Below are 10,437 nucleotides of genomic sequence, written 5' to 3'. Positions count from 1 at the left end.
AAGGACCAAGGCTTGGATGGATAGGTAAGCAGTTTGCCTGGTGTTAGATGCTAAACACTTTAACTGGGTTAAAAGCCCTTTAAAAAACCAGATCAAAAGCTAGGGTTTTAACCCAGTTCTATCTGACTCTAAAGTTTAGTAGACAGTTCCATTTTCTTCTAGACCAGCTGCACCACTCGCTTCCTTGGTCTTCTGATGATGCATCTGGCTAATAGACTTGCTGCTGTATCTGAGCCTAGCCCGTGTTCAGTGGGAAGGGAGAAAGCAGAGCCAGGAGGTCATGCCCCTTTCCTCCTTAGAAGGTGGGACTGAGGCAGTCACTCTGGGAGTCTACTCAGTTTCTTTTCCTCCTTCTGGTCTCTGCAGCACCACTCAGCTAATTTTTAAAAATTTTTGTAGAGAAGGGATCTCACTATGTTGCCCAGGCCTTGCTCCTAGCCTCAAGCGATCCTCCCATCTCAGCCTCCCAAAGCCCTGGGATGATAGGTGTGAGCCACCGTGCCTGGACTTTTTCTGGATTTAATTTTTAAAAGTCAGTATGACCTCTAGCAGAGAGGTGTCATGAAATATGCAGTGTGCAGTTGTGAAAAGGTTGAAGTAAGGTTTTGGTTTTTTGAATCCTTGGGTTTGTTTTAGTAAGGACGTCTTTAAAATGCTCTGAGGCATATTCTCTCTGCTTTAGCTTTTGTGTGTGTCATTGGCTACACAGCCACTGTCCTGCATTCCCATTGCCTCTGGTTCTGGTCGCATTCTCAAGGAAATCTGGTGCCGAGAGTTTGCTGCACTTTACATCTGGAAAAGGGTCTTGGATGTGAGGGGGATTTGTCCCTGAGCAGCCTGAAATGTCAGGGCTCCTGGGTCCAGGGCTTCCCTGACCTGCACCTCAGCCTGGTGGCAAGTCCTAAGCCTGTAGGACATTTCTGATTCAGCGGGACAGAATCCTGAGTCAGCTGGCTGGGATTTGAACCTCGAGGTTTCAGGAAGCCCAAGTACTTCCCATTTCTGGGCCTGCTGCTTGTCCTGTGTGACTCCGGGCCAGCCCGCAAGCCTCTGGTGGCTCTGATTAGGCTCAGGCTGAGTTCACGAAAGGCCTTGTCGTGCTGCTTTCTTCTAAGCCACTGACTGTTTGAAGAACTTAATAGGGAAGTACCCAGGGTCACTCCTGCCACCTGTGGGTGCACTAGAGAACATGTTCCTTTGGAAACCTGTGGCCAGTTAGGGAAGAGACCAATGATCCTACCACGGGCTTTGCTGAGGAATGCCACATCAGGTGCCCCCTGCTTAGATTACTGTGTCATCTCGCATCCCAGTTCTTAAGGAAGAAAATTTCCCTGAGTCAGATTCTTGCATGACTCCTTTATTACCCACGTTTAACCAGTTACCTAACCATGCTGCTTCCTTTTCCTGTGGCCCAGCCACTTCTCTGCTCCCAGACCCTCTTTCCCCCCTGATGCCTTCTGTTCATCCTGGAGCCACGGCCCCTGGGCCAGGCCTCTGATCACCCAGTTTGATTCGGTTTTGAGGAGTCAGAGAAGGAGGGCTCCAGGTTTGGGACAGGACATCTGCCAGGGCTCTCAGGCACAAGAAAACCCCAAAGAAAGGACTATGTGTAACAGTGTCATCCAGCATCTGGCACGCAGAAAGCCAGCCGATTGGGCCTTTCTGCCCTGTAGAGTTGTGATGCTTCCCTCTAGACCGTAAGTTTCCCCAGCCCGCCACAAACCCCTCTGCTATGACCTGCCTCAGCTCTCAGCGTGGCCCCTGATCCAGAAGACTGGGTTTGGGGTTGGTTTTTTTTTTTTTTTTTTTTCCTCTCATGAAATTTGGCTCATTTTGAAACATAATTCAAGTATCAGGCAAATGTATTGATATAGGCTATAATGCACTCACCAGGAAATGACATTTCCTTAGTTTTCTTTTTTCTTTTTTTTTAAAGCCAAATTTAGCAGTAGGGGGTTGTATACCAACTTTAGTGACACTAATGTTAATAAGTTCTGATAACCCACTACCTTCGGACCAGCCTAGTATTCAAAGTTGATCCTTCTACCTTCTCACTCATACGTGGCTTTGTGGGCTGAGACTGATTCCTCCTCTCCCCGTACTGAGGAACTTTGTACGCTGTCAGGGGTGGTGAGGAAGTGAAAGGTCTTCAGTAATTTGTCAGTTGGTATATTGTTATGTTGCTTCTTAGATCATCAGTGTTTTAAATGTTTAAAAGTTAAATGATTCGATTTTATAAACATTCTTAGCTTGTTGCTATTTGTAGAGATAACAGAATAACAGACCTGCTGGGCTGTAAAGATGACTATAGAGCCGGCTGTGGTAGCTCACACCGTAGTCCCAACCACTCAGGAGGCTGAGGTAGGAGGATCACTTGAGACCAGCCTGGGCAACATAGCGAGACCCCATCTTAAAAAAAAAAGAAAAAATTACTATGCTTCTTATTTTTCTTTTTAAAAACTTCATTTTTCAGTATCGAAGAATTGTATGCTCACTGTCGAATACTTTGGAAAGTTGAGGAAAATATAAAGAAAGAATCATCCATAATCCTCCTAATTGGAGGTAATTCACATTTTGGCATATTTCCTTCCAGCTACTTTATGGCATTTTTTAATTGTGTAATTTAAGGTATCCCCAGTGAACTTTGAAGTATGTTATTATTGACTGGGTAGCCCTGTAATGAACAATTGATTTTGAATTTTAACACATAATTGAATGCTCAGCTTTTTCTGTCAGTAGAGATTTTAAAGTCATATGTTGAGAAAATGTATAGAAGTTGACTTCCTAACTTTGTATAAAGGAAAAAAATAGTGATCAAAGGTGATCTTAATCCAGGTCACATTTGGTTTGTTGTCCCTTCCCTTTCTCCATAGCTTTTTGTGGAATGCATCAGTCATTAATAAAGACTAATAGTTATGAAGGGCTTTTCTGCACCAGGGTTTCCATCCTCACTAGCCTGAGACTTCCTGCTGTGCTTAATGTATGACTAACTGCCATGGGAGGGAAGACCTCCTGGCCCGGGTTCCGTGTCCTTCTGGCCTTTGCTCATTGCCGTGGCTCCTTATCAGAAGTTTCAAGTGTGTGAGGCTCTGGAGGCAACAGAAAGATTTGGTCATAGGTCTTTAGAGGCCGAGAGTGATGAGGAAGATCAAGATATGCCTTGATTGACATTGATAGAGTTGTTTCGTAAGTGGACTTTCCCCCTAGAATTTGCTTCGATTAACATTATCTCTTTCCTAAAGGGCAAAAAATCTCATAGGTATATGTTAGGGCTTAAAAATATTTCTATCCAGATCACCAAATCCGAGAGACTGAGGGGCTTCTACACAGCTGTGATACACTCATAGCCTGTGTGTAGCAGCTGTGATTATGGTTGTTATAGACACACTAATTAACGTCCACTAACCTTGAGGTTCTGGCTGCTTTTTGCTTCCTGTTGCTTTTATCTTCTTGTGTTTACCCATTCAGCTCTCCCATAGAAGTTCCCAGAGTCCCATCTTCATCCTGTAGGTCCTATCATCGTAGAGGCGTTGGCTGTGGTCCCCACAAATAACCTCTACCTTGCACAAAGGACAGGCCTGTCCCCCACGGGCACCAGCAACTCCCCATCATGCAGCAGGGCACGGGGCAGGGAGACTGGAGACCCGGGGCCACTTCTCAGATGACCGTGGACATGTTCCTAACCTTCCTGAGCCTCGAGGCCCACACCTAGGAAATGAGGGAACTGTGGTAGATGTTCTCGAAGCTCCCTTTCTGCTCTAACATGGTGCCTCAGCTTTAATGTGTGAAATGGGAAGAACAGGAATTCTGCCTCATAGGAGTGTTAGGATAAATGAGATTACCGTAAAGCCCTTAGCACAGCACCTCCCAGCCTGTGGGGGCTGGCATTATTGCATCTCCACTGAGTGCACAAAGCACTGGGCCGAGTGTCGTGTCGGCAGGAGCTGGAAGGGGAAGGGCACAGGAGGGCTTCTGCCTTCCTGGAGCTTGCCCAGGTGGGCTGGGTCCTCCCTCTGTTCCCGCTGCCCCTGGGTGACACCTCAGCACTTCCTGTTGTGTGGGTGCTGTTTGTGACCCGAAGCTCATTATTGATTTTCAGCCTGTCTCTGTCTCCTCCCAAAGAAACTACTCATCTCCAAATCCTTGTCTCAAGGTCTGCTGTCGGGGGAGCCCAAACTAAAATAAATAGTGATAGAGAAATTTCATGACCTGTTAAGTGAAAAAAGTGAGAAACAGAGTTCTCATACCGTTAGACTCAGGACCCCTTTATGCTCTTAAAAATCATTGAGGACCCCAAAGAGCTTTTGTGTGTGGGTCATAACTATCAATGTTTGCTGTGTTAGAAATTAAAGCTGGAAAATATGTAAATATTTATTTTAAAATAATCATAATAAAAAATATTAAGCCACTAGAAGTTAATATAACATTTTTTATGACATATTACTGTATGTTTAAAAAAACTTAATGAAAACAGTGGCATTGTTTACATTTTTGCAAATCGCTAATGATTTTTTGTATCTGTCTCTGTATTTAATTTTTTTTTGAGACAGAGTCTCACTCTCTTGCCCTGCCTAGAGGGCCGTGGCGTCAGCCTAGCTCACAGCAACCTCAAACTCCTGGGCTCAAGGGATCCTCCTGCCTCAGCCTCCCAGGTAGCTGGGGCTACAGGAATGTGCCACCATGCCCGGCTAATTTTTTCTATTTTTAGTTGTTTGGCCAATTTCTTTCTATTTTTAGTAGAGACGGGGTCTCGCTCTTGCTCAGGCTGGTCTCGAACTCCTGAGCTCAAACGATCCGCCTGCCTCGGCCTCCCAGAGAGCTAGGATTACAGGCGTGAGCCACCGCGCCTGGCCTACATTTAATCTTTTGTGAAATATGTATCACGTAGCCTCTGGAAAACTCCCCTGCACACCTGTGAGAGAATAAGCGTGAAGGGGCAATAACATCTTAGTGTTACTATGAAAATAGTTTTGGGCCGGGCGCCGTGGCTCACGCCTGTAATCCTAGCACTCTGGGAGGCCGAGGCGGGTGGATCGCTCAAGGTCAGGAGTTCGAGACCAGCCTGAGCAACAGCGAGACCCCCGTCTCTACTAAAAATAGAAAGAAATTATCTGGACAACTAAAAATATATAGAAAAAATTAGCCGGGCGTGGTGGCACATGCCTGTAATCCCAGCTACTCGGGAGGCTGAGGCAGGAGGATCGCTTGAGCCCAGGAGTTTGAGGTTGCTGTGAGCTAGGCTAATGCCACGGCACTCACTCTAGCGAGGGCAACAGAATGAAACTCTGTCTCAAGAAAAAAAAAAATAGTTTTGATCTCAAGGACCCCCCTGAAAGGATCTTGGATGTACTGGTAAACCAGCTGCCCAAAAAGGAAAAAAGTTAGCCAGGTGCACACCTGTAGTCCCAGCTAATCGGGAGGCTGAGGTGGGAGGATCACTTGAGCCCAGGAGTTTGAGGCTGCAATGAGCTATGATCACACCATTGCACTCCACCCTGGGTGACAAAGCAAGACCCTGTCTCAAAAAAAAGGCCTTGTTTGTAGTGAGTGTCAGTTTCCTGGTGTAAATCCTCCTACCGTGGCCAATTTCGGGCTGCTAAGTTGACTACTGTGTTGGATTTGGAGAGAGAGACATGAGATGTGTGCAAGCCATGAAGGAGGCTCCAGCACTACCCTTCTGAGGACCACACTTGGAGAATCACTGATACGGACTATCTCTGGCAGGACATACAAGAAGGCAAACGTAGTTACCTCCAAGACATTAACCCAGTAACTGGAGGAGAGTGGACTTTTTAACCAAATATCCTTTTTACCTTTTGAATTTTGTTCCATGTGCACATACAGTCAGCCCTCCACACCCTCAGGTTCAACCAGCTGTGGATGGAAAATATTTGGCGGGGGAAAACCAATTAAAAAATAACAATACAACAATAAAATATGACAAATAAAAATACTATACCGTATAACAACTATTTACATAGCATTTTATTGCATATTAAAGTATTGTATTACATATTATAAGTAAAATAGAAATGATTTAAAGTATACAGGAGCATGTGCATAGGTTTTATGCAAACACACACCATTTTATATAAGGGACTTGCACATCCTTGGATTTTGGTATCTTCGGGGCTTCTGGAACCAATTCCCCATGGATGCTTAGGGATAAGTGTACTACCTGATAAAGAAAGAAAAAAAATCCCTTTACGCACCTTCCCTTCTTAAAATGAACTCCAAAAATACGAAATGTCCTATAAAGTGTAAGTCTTTCCAGCGTTTCCATTTCTCTATGGTGTGGTTCTTCCTGAGCACCAGAGAAGGGCTCTCACTTTCCTGCCTTCTTGTTTTTCTTCACAGACTTCCCTCCTCAGCGTCCCTTCCAGCCCCAGCCAGGTGCATGCTGATAGGCACAATGCTCATTCTGGCTTCCAGCGTGATGCGAAGAGGTAGCCCCAAGCCCTGCAAGTTACTGCATTTATGTAGCCAATTTAAACAATTATCCTTCGTAATTTGATATTCAAGTGTCTAAAGCACCTTGTTATTTCTGAACATTTGGGATTATCCTCCCTATTGTGCTCTTTGTAAACTGAAGGCTTTTCTGATGACTTCTAATCTTCCCCACCCACATGCCCTGAATTGAAAATTGAACATTGCCCATCTCCATGCAGACGAATAGAGACTAGTAGGCGTAATAATATATTTGTATATGCTCCTATGAGCTCCGCAACATTTAAAACCTTTCTGTGCCAGTGACAGTCACTTTGCCTCAGGCTTCCTGGGCTATTTGTTTAAAAAAAAAACGAAAAACCCAGCATTTTCACTTATTAAATGAACCACTAGAGATTGGTCCTGTTTGAGAGTTGGATGACCTCTGATAGGTCATCGACAACCTGTAGCAACCTGTGGCATTTGAACTAGAGGCAGCTGCAAGCCGGGCACGTGTCCTTCATTTGCTTAACCCTCCCTAGGACCCATCAAGGTTTCCGAGGGACGTGGAACAGCCGCCCCTTGTAGAAGAAGCTGATTGGAGGGGCGGGGGCAGGGAGCGTGTGGATGCATAGAATGTCTCACAATTTGAGTTTTGTGCTGAGAGGAATAAGAAGGCTTTGAAAGGTAGAGAATGTTAGAATGAGAAACTCTCTCCAGTCCGGCAGGCACAGGAGACAGTCGTTGCAGCCCTTAGAAGGCGGGAGCTGTGGCACTTGCGGCAGCTCCCACGAAACCTGTAGTTACACATGCAAAGTAACGTCTGTGGCGTGCTAGGCATTTGGGTGCTCTGTGTCCACCCAAGAGGGGCACAGCTTGCGACCCTCATCTGGGCAGATGATCAGGAAATGGGAGTAGCAACGTGACGCCTATTCCCTTTCTACCCAGCCGGCATGTTGTTCGTGTGCTATCACTGCGGCAGCGGGGATGCAGGGCGTGGCCTACACTGCACTTGTGAAACTACGTGTCTGTCTTGTGAAACTTCTCTGTGCTGTGGGGTGGAGTCTAGTTCCGACGTGGAGCAGACTGGTTTTCCAGGCAGCTACCTGGAGGCAAAGGAGACTTGGGTTCCCCCGTTGCTGTTGGACAGAGAGACCCGAGTCCAGAAACAGGTCAATATGTTCACTGAATGAACCTTAATAAAATGTTATTTCCTCACTCGGCTGGCTGGCGGGAGGCACAGACAGACTGGGTTTGAATCCTGGTTCTGTCCCTCAGTAGCTGGAAGGAGTTACCTGCCCTGAGTTTCTTTACTGCTAAACTTGGGACTAAAATAGTCCAGGGTGAGGCAGAGGCCACATGCATTGGGCATTGGGGCCTGGCAGGAGCTGGTGAGGGTGTTAAGAGCACCCTCACTCCCTCCCCGGGGCACCCAGCGCCTTGCACATAGGAAATTCCCCAGTGAGCGGGGCTGATCCGCTGGCTTGGAGGGAAGGGGCCCACCATCCTGTGTTGTGGGTTACTTCTGTGCTAACCTAACATCTGTCACTAGTCTGTAAATGAACCGGAAATATTTTCCAAAGCAGATGCCCTGGCTGTCCTGAGTGCCCTGAGGGGTGAGCCTTTCCAGCTTTCTGGCCCCCCTAGTGGCTCAGACGGGTGCTCTTCCTTCATCGTTTTCTGGGGTCTCAGAATTCAAGGGCTAAATTGCCCGCTGTAGCATCCCATGCGGTTATTCAGAACATAGCCTTCCTGCTCACCAAGCCACATTCCAGCAGACTCCGCAGCAGCCTGGACGCCCTCGGGCTCCAGCACTGCTCTCACGTGGTGGCCCGAGGAGAAACTGGGCTGGCCGAGTGTCAAGGGAGTTAAATGTGCCCTCTTACTCAGCACCTCTGGCTCTGCTGTGCTTTCATCAACTCCTGTTTTCTTTCCTTCTGTATTCACTCATCCTTCTAAGGCTTTCTGCTTAGCCCGAGTCTTTGCATTTTTTCTTTCACTGTGACCCTTTCCCCCCAAACAGATCATCCATATCTTCTCCATCTCCTGCCTTTTCTCTGCACGTTGTGATTTGTTTTGTACAACGTGCGGGTCTCCGACAGCCCTCGCTCCTCCCCATCCGCTCTGCTGCTGCTCAGCCTGCCCTCGATGGGAGGGAATGGGTTATGTGACCGTGTGGCAGAGTTTCCAAGGGCATTTGGCAAGCTCAGGGCATTTGGGTGACCTGTGTGTTTCCTGGAGAGGCCCCCTGACTGGGCTGGGAATCAGGTCTGGAACTTCTGCCTGGCAGTGTCCAACCCTCCTGTCTATACAGAGACACCCCGTTCAGGTGACAGTTATCGAATTCTACTGTTTATTTCCTTGAAATGCAATAGAAGGAGTTGCTAAAGTTCACCTCCGGTAACATAGTTCTTGAACCCTTGAGGTTGACTTATGACTTGTTTTCTATCAGTATCACCTTGCGTATTTTGCTTTTCAGGTAGGAGATGACTGGTGAGTAGGAATTATTTTCAGTTTCAAATAAATCTTATTGTCTTTTTCATTTCTCTGAAAAGAATTTTGCCCATCTTGCACTATTGTGTACTATTCTTGCACTATGAATAGTGCTCCCCATCATAAGCACTTTGTAAGTATGGCTATTATTGGTGAATTTTGAAGTTATGGTGCTCATGGATGACCTAGATGTGCTCTTTCTCTTGGCTCCTCCCACCCCATTCATGCGTGTCAGGCAGAGGACTCTATGTTGACCACACACCACTCTGTGGCTACCCCGTGAATGGATTACTGAGCATTGTAAATGGCATCCCTATTACAGAAATATCTAAGAGATACTCCTTAGTCCTGCTCTCCTCTGATCCTTAACCAAAATGAGAAGTCTGTGTCTACAGTCAGCTTAATCAGTTGACTCCCAATGCCAATATTAAAGGTTGCAATATCTATTCTTTTCCAAATGTTACTACCTCCCTTATACCTTATACTATTCATGTACATGCTATTACAGAATTTGGGAGCTCTCAAAGACTTAGTGGTACTTTTAGTCTTGGTGTCAGGGCCGGGCGAGGTGGCTCACACCTGTAATTCTGGCACTCTGGGAAGCTGAGAGGGGAGGATCGCTTGAGGTTAGGAGTTTGAGACCAGCCTGAGCAAAAGTGACACCCTGTCTCTACTAAAAATAGAAAGAAATTAGCCGGACAACCAAAAAAAAAAAAAAATTAGCCGGGCATGGTGGCACACGCCTGTAATCCCAGCTACTCCAGAGGCTGAGGCAGAAGGATCACTTGAGCCCAGGAGTTTGCGGTTGCAGTGAGCTATGATGATACCACTGCACTCTAGCCCAGATAATAGAGTGAGACCCTATCTCAAAAAAAAAAAAATATATATATATATCTAAAAATATGACACACATATGTAATTTATTTATTTATTTATTTTGAGACAGAGTCTCGCTCTGTTGCCTGGGCTCGAGTGCCGTGGTGTCAGCCTAGCTCACAGCAACCTCAAACTCCTGGGCTCAAGCGATCCTTCTGCATCAGCCTCTCGAGTAGCTGGGATTACAGGCATGCACCACCGTGCCCGGCTAATTTTTTCTATATATTTTTAGTTGTCCAGATAATTTCTTTCTATTTTTAGTAGAGACAGGGTCTTGCTCTTGCTCAGGCTGGTCTTGAACTCCTGGGCTCAAGTGATCCTCCCACCTCAGCCTCCTAAGTAGCTGGAATTACAGGCACATACCACTGCACCTGACTCACATGTATGACTTTAAATTTTCTAGTAGCCACATTAAAAAAATAGGTAAAATTAATTTTAATAAGAATATTCAGCCCAGTAAGTCCAAAATATTATCATTTCAACATGTAATCAATATAAAACAATTATTAGTGAGATATTTTACATTCATTTTACTAGGCTAAGTCTGAAATCTGGTGTTTATTTTACACTTACAGCACATCTTCATTTGGACTAGCCACATTTCGAGTCCTCAGTAGCCATGTGTGGCTAGTGGCCACTGTC

This window comes from Propithecus coquereli, unplaced genomic scaffold (genome assembly GCF_000956105.1).
Source record: "Propithecus coquereli isolate 6110/MARCELLA unplaced genomic scaffold, Pcoq_1.0 Scaffold35, whole genome shotgun sequence".
Classification (NCBI taxonomy): Eukaryota; Metazoa; Chordata; class Mammalia; order Primates; family Indriidae; genus Propithecus; species Propithecus coquereli.
This window is presented reverse-complemented; position numbering follows the sequence as displayed.